This window comes from Monodelphis domestica, chromosome 3 (genome assembly GCF_027887165.1).
Source record: "Monodelphis domestica isolate mMonDom1 chromosome 3, mMonDom1.pri, whole genome shotgun sequence".
Taxonomy (NCBI): Eukaryota; Metazoa; Chordata; class Mammalia; order Didelphimorphia; family Didelphidae; genus Monodelphis; species Monodelphis domestica.
Window position 1 is genome coordinate 435,200,608 of NC_077229.1, and position 10,031 is coordinate 435,210,638.

The following is a 10,031-nucleotide window of genomic DNA, read 5'->3' on the forward strand; positions in this document are numbered from 1 at the left end:
GAGAACATCTGCCTGGGAAAACTAACTTGGCAAAGGATTTCACTTTTCTCTAAAGGATTTTAACTAATAACAATCCTGAAAAGAAACGTGACCACTGTAAGTGGACCAGGAGGGTGAAACAAATTAAAAAGTGAGTACAAATCAATTGACCACATATCCTGCCAGAAAATATCAATGGAAATCTTTGTTTTTTAAGTTGAGCATTTTCTGTCTCCTTTACAATATATGTGGGTTTATTGGTTTGGTTTAGGAGCAGGACAGGGAATCCAAGTTGTCATAGGGAAACAGAGATGAGAAATGGGTTCTACAGGTCCCCTTTCCTGTGAAGACCATCTCTGTTCAAGCTCTCTATACTTAACTTAGAAGCTGTCTTTGGGATCCTTTATTTTAAAGTACATTTAAGATGAGTGGAAAAAGAATAGCAGCAACTTACAGACTTCTCCCAATGGCATTTATAAAACAAAGTAGAGCCCCAAAGAGTCCCCTTTCCTTCCTTCTTCTCCTTTGTGCCTTATACGTAATGCCATAAAGTAGAAGTAATGAGCCAAGGAGCAAGACAGCCATCACTGCTCAAACTAATAGAGCTATCTCCTCAAACTGTTTTATTCACGGCAGCCTTTTGGAGTCCACAAATGGTTGTGGAGAATATTTAGAATTTTTTTGTTTTTTGGAGCTTAAGAAAATAAGCTATAGTTATTACCAAACAGACTTACTCCTCACAGAGAAAGAAAAATACCCCTAACCGCCCAGGAAGAGTTAAAAAGTCATAATAAACTGAGAGGCAGTAGAACGAAGTAGATAGAGGGAGAGCCCTGGAGTCAGGAAGATCTGGCTTCTAGTATAGAATATACTAATAGAATATACAACATCTAGGTTGTGTGATGGAAAGCAGATCATTTATATTTTCACTCCTCCCTTTCCCCCCAAAGTCACACGGCTAGGGAGGGTCTGACGTCCAATTTGAAACCAGGACCTCCTGTCTTTAAGGCTCTTAGGTTACAAATTAGTTTTTGATCTAAATTGGTGGATAGAGTTTTCACACCGCAAATTCCCTACATGGATGAAATCTGAAGTCTGGACCTCTGCCCCTCTCTTTCTTCTCCCCCAAAATATAGATTGAGGGCTAGTGACTATAATTTAATTTATAGCAGTAGAAGAAACAATCACTTTAAAGGGCTAGAATTTGATCCAAAGCATTGCTCAGGAACTTGAACCAGGTAGAGCCAGAGAAAAGCAATCCACTCATATACTCAGCCCATTCTTTTGTTCCTTTGTTTGATCTTATTTTGTTTTGGAAATCTGGAGGAGACCCAATAGCCAGGTTTCCCTTTCCAGCCTAAGCCATCTCTTTACAAACTTCCAACACTAAGACAGAAGATTCCTTGGGGAGTTTCAATTTTAAAAATGCATTGAGGAGAGGATGTTAAGTGGCTCAGTGGATTGAGAGCCAGGAGGTCCTGGGTTCAAATTTGATCTCAGATGCTTTCTACTGTGTGACTCTGGAAAAGTCACTTAACCCCCATTGCCTAGCCCTTATTGTTCTTCTGCCTTAGAACCAATGCTTAGTATTGATTCCAAGACCATAAAGGTAAAGGTTATTTTTTAAATGCATTGAGTATGGAAGTGTGCTTTGCATGACAGAACATTTTAAAATAAAATAAATAGAATAAAATAAAATCCAAACAAAATGTATTGAGATAGGTGGGGAAAGAACAGTGGTCAGCTGCTAGCTGATGCTTGGCGTGGAAAGAGTTAAACACAGACTTGCCCAGGTTTAAGAGAAAATACCTGGAGAGGCCAGCCAGGTGCTGTTGCCTATGTTCTTCTCAAACCCAATTTTTTAGCTCTCAGGCTCTTACTGCAAATCAAGCTTGTGTCCACCCACAAGCTGGAGGGGGAGAAAACCAAACCGGGATTTCCAGTTTGTGCTTGGTGTGTTTGGCCAAAGGTGACTCTAACTTAGTGGACTGAGGTCGACCTCCCCTCCCCCAAATCAATAATTTAATGTGACTTATCAGAAAGAGAAAGAATTGTTTACTTTAAAGCCCTGGATCCCATAAAGGGAGGCTGGGAAAGGCTGAGGGGAAACAGACGCTCCGAGGGCCCTGTTTTTGCCTCTGGGCTCCTGAAAGGCAAACAAGGAGAGGGCCTACAGCTAGCACTAAGAGAGGCCAAGTCACCACTCAGATCACAACTTGGGGACCGGCCCTGCAGAGGAGGAGCTCCCTGCCATGGTAAGTGTCTCCCTAGATCCCCTTCTGGCTCCTGAGGTGAACTAGACTTTGCTTTGTGCCAGGCACTGACACAGAGCACTTTGGACAGGCAGAGCTGGCTAACATTTCACAGGACTGCAGACAAAAGCTGAGTAGCATCTGGGGCTGTAGGAAATGTGTTTGTGTCTTTCTACAAAGAGGACTGAACTTTCAGCAGAGGCCTTTGGGAAGAAGGGAGGAATCTGACATCCACAGGGCTGGTGTTGCCCCTTCTAGGTAGGTAAAAAAGAAAACAAAACCAAGTCCAGGCAGAGACAATTATCTGGAAGGGTCATTTAATCTTTCACTAGTCCAGATTTAACAGTAGCACTGAAGCCTTGAAACAAAAAGGCAAAAGAACAAACTAATAAACAAATGAAGCCCATAAAAGGAAGGGTCAAATCCAACACTGAAGGTTCCCTTATACTGTGTATCACTTGGGTTTCCACTTTGATTTCATAAAAGACCAACCACCACTGACCTTCCTCTTCTTTTCTGCCTCTCTAAATTTTAATTGTTCTAAGGGTGGCACTGAAGAAGAGCTAGGCATCTGCAGAGAAATGTAACCATCCCCTAAGAGTCACCAAGAAAACAGCCTTTCTCTTTAAAGTGTCAGCTACTCAGCTGATTTACTGAAAAGAACTGCTAGCCCTTGGACTGGCGATAGCTTTGGAGAATGGTCAAGTGAGAGGTCTCATGAACTTTGATGTGGTAGAAAGAGCCCAAGGCCTAAAGTCAAGAGACCTGGGTTAATAATAACCATCTGCTTCCCAAGCTTGCCATGAGGAACATACTACAGAAATGCTGACTAGTATTAATCTGTTTTAGTGAAGGGTATATATTTATCTACTAATCCACGAGTGGGTTTCAGCCTTCATGGTGGAGAATTATTTACCCTTCCTCAGTGATCATAGAAAAAAATCACAAGATGTTAATCTTAAGGATCATCTAGGACAGCCCTTCATTTCATTATAAGAAAATGAGACCTAGAGATGAAAAGGGATCTGCCCTCTCCCATAGCAACTAGTTATGTGTCCAGGACTCAAGTGTCTCTCTCTGTCTCTCTGTCTCTCTCTCTGTCTCTGTCTGTCTGTCTCTCTTCCTAACTTAGTGCTATTTTCATTTATGCCATACTACCTCAACAGGAATAATCATTTTAAGTTGGTTTGCTAATTTCAGAGGGAGATCTATCAAGGTAGTAATTCCCTTCATGGCAAGTTTTAGTTCTAGTCAAGAAGCTATCATCTCCATCAGGATTCCTTCCAACTCAATTCTCACCTTAAAGTAGATGAGTTTCATTTGTTGCGGAGACTGAACTGATTTATCACCTGATAGCCAGCCTTCAGATCTGGACTCTTTCTGACCTAAACAAAGGAGGTCTTCTGCTGACATATACATAGTCTTCCAGTAGGTCAGTTCTCAAGGCATTTCCAGCATAGTGTTAGCATTAGCAATCCAGTCCAACGTGGGCAGCATGGCTGAGAACTCCCATACTTCGTGTTTCAGTGACAAAATTGGTTTCAGAGCAATTGCTTTAGAGGTCCAGCCTTCCAGTGGCCAGCGTCATCTCCAGCTAGCAGCAGAGTAAGATGTTAGTAGAGCTGTTTCACAATTATGCTAGATTAATGGGTATAGTTTTTTAAACATACTATTTGAATATCTAAATTACTTTACAAGCTAAAAACCTTCACCTCACTCTATACCAGAAACAATAATGTAATTTATAAAATTAATAATATTTTAGCATTTTAAAAGTAGTACATTTGGCTTTATAAAGGTTTATATGCATAATGTGTATATGAGGATTTGTGTATACAAATATACACATTATCCTCCTCAGACACATCAAAGTTATACAGAAACAAAAGGATAAGCATCATCAGTCAACCGAATGACTAAATTCTTTCAATAAACTGGTTTAGAAGCTGATTGGAGTTTAACATTTTCTCTTGCTCTCCCTCTCCCCTCTCTCCCTACACACACACACACACACACACACACACACACACACACACACATTTATTAAATACCTACTGAATGTCCACTACTATATTAAGCACTGGGGGTGCAAAGAAAAAGCAAAAATAGCCCCAGTCTTCGAAGAACTTCCATTCAATGGAGGCTTACATTATAGATTCTTATTTAATCTTCTGAATAGCCCTGTTAGGTAAATATTTCAACTAATATTGTGCACATTTTGCAGAGGGAAAAAACAGGGTTTAAGCAGCAAAGTAACTTTCTCATGGACATGTAGCTAGTATGTCTTAGGGGTGGGTTTCTAACATAGTTCTTTCATCCAACTCCAACCTTCTGTCTACTACTCTATTTTCCTTTTTTAACTCTTACCTTCTGTCTTAGAATCAAGATTTTGCATTGCTTCCAAGGCTGAAGAGTGGTAAAAGCTAAGCAATGGGGGTTAAGTGATTTGTCCAGGGTCACACAACTAGGAAGTAGCTGAGGGCAAATTTGAACCCAGGACTGCCTATCTCCAGGCCTGGCTCTCAATCCACTGAGCTATCCAGTTGCCCTTCATATTATTTGCCTTAATTCCTGTAGCACCAACCCCCCAGAATGGTTGCAAGAATGAAATGAGATAACATGTAAAGTGTTTTGGAAACCTTAAAACGTTACATCAAAAGCAGCATTGCTATCATTATTAATAAAAGATAATGGTCATTTGAGAGAGTAGCAGAATAAAAAATGGTTACAATCAGAGGATTGAGTTCCTAACTGGCATTTAATAAACCTTTGGGAGTTGATGTAATTAGACAGGACGATCAGAAATCTTACATGACCCATCTAAAGGATTCAGTGAAGTTAGATGGTCTCTTTGCCACGGAGCCCCTTTTCATGCTTGTTGTAGTGCAGTCATGGCCTTCTGGATTTCTCTGCTTTGGGAAGCGTTGGTGAAAAATGTCCACAGGGAGGTCCAGTGTGGGCAGCACAGCTGAGAAATCCCCTAATTTGTGTTTCACTGAAGAATTAGGAACTTGAAAGGGTGGAGACTGAGGAAGAAAAAATGGGATATGTACATTACATTAACTTCCTGACTTTTGTTAGCTTTTATCCTAGCTCCAGATCTTTGAAATTCGAGCTCTTTGTGGAGAAAAACTGCTTTGCTTTTATTTGTGTTATTTTTATCTTTAAAATGGCTTCATTTATTAATGTTTTATCTTTACTTTAATTTTAATAACAGATTTTTGCTTTTATTTGCACCTCCAGTATCTAGCACAGTGACTGGCACAGCACTTATTATATGCTTTGTCTCTCTGTCTCACTCTCTCACTAAGTCTCAATTCCCCTCTCTCCTTTTCTATGCACAAGGATGACTACTACCCAGCTGGGAGAGTGGAGAGAAAGGTCTCTACAGCTCCCCCCAGCCTTGGACAATGAAAAGTAGCCAGAAAGGCCTTCAGACAGCCACAAACACTTTTACCTAATGAGCAGCTCATCCCCTTCCAGGTCTTCTCCTCTCTTCCTACGCTCAACTAAATTTCCTCTGAGTCCTGAGAAGGGGCATGAGAAGGTCTAGAGCTGAGAGTTTGTACTATGTGATGCAGTGTCATTCAAGCCCCACAAAAACGTGTTAAGAATCTACTGTGTGCAAAGACACTATGCTGGTCCCTAGAGTTTCAAAGATGAAAAATCCCAGTCCTTGACTTCAAAGTGCTTTCATTTCACATACTATGTGTGAAAGGCTTTGTTCAAGGTCCTGAGGTGCCTGCAAGCAAATGAGAGAGAGAAAGAAAGAAGCCAAATATATGAAAAAGATAAAAGCCCATCCCAAACTCTAGGCATTACAGATTAGGCACTTCCATGTTTGCTAAATGTGTTGGGTGCAACTGAAATAAAAACATGAAAGGTACACAAGCAATCATAGCTGTGTTGTTTCTGTGCAGGTGAGTGCTGAGATGTTACTATGGCGATAGGAAGGAGAGAAAACTTGGACTAGGCAAGTTTTAAGGCGGCTCAGAATTGGATGCCACAAATAAGGGTCCAAACATTTCTGAGAGAAAGAACAGGAAATAGTGAATACACTAGCTATGTTTTAGCTCCCTGAAGCAGGTGGGGTGGGGGAAGAGGAGGGGGCAGCAACTATCTTGACGTTTAGACTTGAGTAGTTGCAGTCCCATTAGCAGAAAACCACTCAGCTTGCTAGAGAGAATTTCCTCAACTAATTCATGCTAGACAATAGCTGATTATAGACTGTAGGCTTGATCCTTCCCAGGAATATTTGGAGCTTAACAAGGGACCAAAAGAATCTACTGGTAGAATAATTTCAGTTACCAGTGTCAAGTCCGTGGAAACACATTTGAAGTAAGAACAGGGCTGGAAATGGCTTTTCTAGCATCCCTCAAATCACAGGGCAGAGGCAGTCACCTACCTGGCCAGTGGTTAGAGCCCTGTGTCCCTTTATACTCTGAACCAAAGTCATATTCTAAAGGGAAATGAGTTATCCTATTGAAAGGAAAAACAGTCCCAAAAGATAAACAAATGGCAGGAGCCAACTCCCCCACTCTGAGTATGATAAGAATGGTTTTTCAAAATACCCGCATAGAGTGGATGTCTTTGTCGAGGATGCTGATTTCATTTACTAGGAGCCAGGAGACTGGATTGTCTTTAGGAAATACAAGGAAAATTGGTTTTGCTGACGGATATGACATTAGGTTTATAGAGTATTTCTAGTTGTATTTAAAAAAATGTTTCTGGGAAACATGCTTCTAGTCCCAACCTTCCTTTTTTACTACATAGGACAAAAGAAAATCAATGAAGTGAGATCCTTAGCTTCCTGCCTTTTTCCATTGTAGGAAGGAGTTTATGGAGCCATTCAAAAAGGAAGCCACAGATCCAGAACGGGGCTTCTTCACAGATAGGTCTCCTTTTGGCTGAAAATTGAATGTTAAATTGTTTCCTTCTCATCAGACTTACTTCCCTTCTCCTTCATTCCATTACTCTCCTCTTCTACCACCATGATAGACAGATTTAAAAATCCAAACAAAGCCTGACTCCTAAGCAACCAAGCCTATGTTGTCGATACATGATTGAAACATACTGTTATTCCCTAACAGAAGTGTTTTCTTGGGAAGAAAACAGTATTCACCAAATTCCATTAATCTTTAAGCTGGCACTAATGACATAGTAGGAATTATCAGGAAAGGGGAAGGTAGAGGGAAAGAAAGGGCCTTTTCCACATGTTTAAGCCTGCTTATTATATGCATTCCCACAAAATACTTTTATCTGTCAAAGTCTGGGCCAATATATGTAGTATATCCACTATAGATGGGGTTTTTTCAGCCTTAAAAAAAGACACAAAAGCAAATGGGCTCATTATACATTTGATTTTCATATGACGTCTCCATGTATTTTAGTGAGTGCTATCTGGTAAGACAAAGAATATGGAAGCTTGGAGGTGGAAGACAGGTTCAAATCCTTCCTCTGATTGGTATTACCTGTATGAACTTGTCAGTCACTTCATTTCCCTCTGCCTCAGTTTCTTCCTTTGTAAAACAAAGGGTCAGGACTCTCTAATCTCTTCCAGTTCTATATAAATGATGCTGTGTGATATTCTGAAGGCAGAGAGAAAGGCAGATTTGTTGGTAACTATGCAGACCAAATGACTACTGGCCCTGAAGCAGTTTCAATTTGGACAGAGTAAAGGATATCCTATCTCCTGCCTCTGCATATGGCTTTCTTCAGCTTGTCTCCATTTCCTGCAAGGTTTGTAATGGAGCACATTCTCTCCTCTCCATTCCAGGTAATGCATAGGGAGCTGGTGAATTCCTTTTGGGAAGTCTCCGTGGCAGTGCTGGCGTTTGGAGGTGCTGCTAATACTCTGCAGGCTGTGCGTTATCCCCTACCAGAGCTATGGAGTGTGACAATGGTGTTTGTGTCCAGTCTATCAAACGCCATTATCACACTAAATAGCTACTGTTGGGCAATCCATCTGTTCCAAGAAGAGCAGATCGAGCATTGGGCCATCTACTGTGGATGGACAAAATGAAAGTTATGCTCAGATCAGTGCCTTCACTCATTTGCAGGGGCCAAATTAATGGCCAAAATGGTGGGCTGATAATATTTATGTGCTCTGAGAGCCCGAATTTTTCTCAACATTGCTCTTAGCCATTGCCATCAATAGATGGTTTCCCATAGGATGTAAGCTCCTCGAGGGCAGAGGCTTTGTTTTCCTTTTCATTGTTGTATCCCCAGCTTATCACAGTATCTTGTACAGAGTAGGGGCTTAATAAATGCTTATGAAATTGGGGTGTATTTCTGAGTCACGAAAAAGGCACACACGGCACAGCATGCTATTAGACACAGGATGCCACAATAAGAATTTCTTGAAACAGTAGGAATGAAGCAGATACAGGAAAAAGAAATCATCTGAGAAATGCAAATAGCTGGCTTATTATTTAGGTAGAAAATGAAGGTATGTGGCTTTTATCTTTTCATTATAAAATTCCTTTCAAAAGCACACTTGGTAATAAACTTATGGATGGCTTAATTGGCCTTCTAGAAATGCTAGCACACGTTTGATTTCTATTGATTGTATTCAATTATTGTGCTGATTTCTGTATTTGTATGTGATATCCTCCTTTCCTTAGTGCCTCCTTTAATTATCTTCTATGTTGAGCAACTGAAAACAACTTTTGAAATTGTTAACTCTTATGCTCTATCTAATAACTAATCTGCTGAGATCCTAGGCTGAAAGACAGTCTCCATTCAGGAGAGCCAGAGGGGTCCTTCTCATATCCTAAACAAGGAGAGTGTCAAAAGGTGTGCTGGCTTGAACTGATTTGGACTAATCAATCAGTTGTTATGTGAACCCAGGTTTGTCCTTTTTCCTCAGAACTCGGATTTTGGAGCCTCATTCTTGACACAACAACTGCAGTGCCTGCTGCTTTAAAACCCAATTTCAGTATGAAGCAATCCCCTAGTACTAATGAGGCATCACTCATAGTATATTCAATTTTTCAGCTCCCAATATGCTGGAAATGGAGACCTTATTTTATGATAAAAGTAGTGAATAGCACAAAAGAGGCCCAAAATACTTGGTGATTGATTAAAAGCAAAAAGAAAGAAATGGAATAATGGAAAAGGTGCTAGACAGAGAGAAGAAACTTGATTCTTTCCCTAGAGATGTTATTTAACCTCTCTTGGCCTTCTAAAGGCACAGTGGATAGAACGATAGGGCTGGAGTCAGGAAGCCTCGAGTTCAAATTTGGCCTCAGACTCTAGCTATGTGATCCTTGGCAGGCCACTTAACCCTATTTACCTCAGTTTCCTCATCTGTAAAATGAACTGGTGAGAAAATGACGACTCCAGTGTTTCTGCCAAGAAAACCCCAAATTGGGGCCATGGGACTCAGATATGAGGGAATCACAAAAAAGAAAGGCTAGCCCAGGTGATCTCCTAAGTTATAGCTCTAACAGCCTCTGAATAGAAGTAATATCATTGATCAAATATGTAAAAATTGCAAAATAATTAAAAATCCTTTGATGACATGAGTTTAAAGCACTTAATAAACATTTTTAACATATACATTGGCTTACAAATGCTTATAAAATTGTAGTGTATTTCTGAGACATTAAAAAGAAATGGAGTATATTTATTCAGAGGACAAAAATACAAATAATTCCAAAGAATGGAGCTTATGGAAACTGGGAGCAAAGAAGGAAAAAGAGGGGGCAAAAAGAGATGTGATACTGTCCAAATCTACTGTAGTAGTTTTGGGGATTTTCAAAGTCCCACCAGCCAATGAAGCAAGCAACCTTTAATTTG

General features: G+C 40.3%; 1 long non-coding RNA gene and 2 other non-coding genes across 3 annotated transcripts; 2 read left to right on the forward strand and 1 right to left on the reverse strand.

Moving 5' to 3' along the window:
- The first annotated feature begins 1,958 nt into the window (after positions 1 to 1,958).
- On the forward strand, positions 1,959 to 8,774 carry LOC130458494 (uncharacterized). Its single transcript, XR_008917853.1, has 2 exons — positions 1,959 to 2,234; positions 8,008 to 8,774. It is a non-coding gene; the product is annotated as an uncharacterized LOC130458494 (long non-coding RNA).
- Positions 8,111 to 8,184, forward strand: MIR122 (microRNA mir-122). The gene has a single exon (NR_032163.1). It is a non-coding gene; the product is annotated as a microRNA mir-122 (primary transcript).
- Positions 8,117 to 8,174, reverse strand: MIR122B (microRNA mir-122b). The gene has a single exon (NR_162886.1). It is a non-coding gene; the product is annotated as a microRNA mir-122b (primary transcript).
- Positions 8,775 to 10,031: the final 1,257 nt, after the last annotated feature.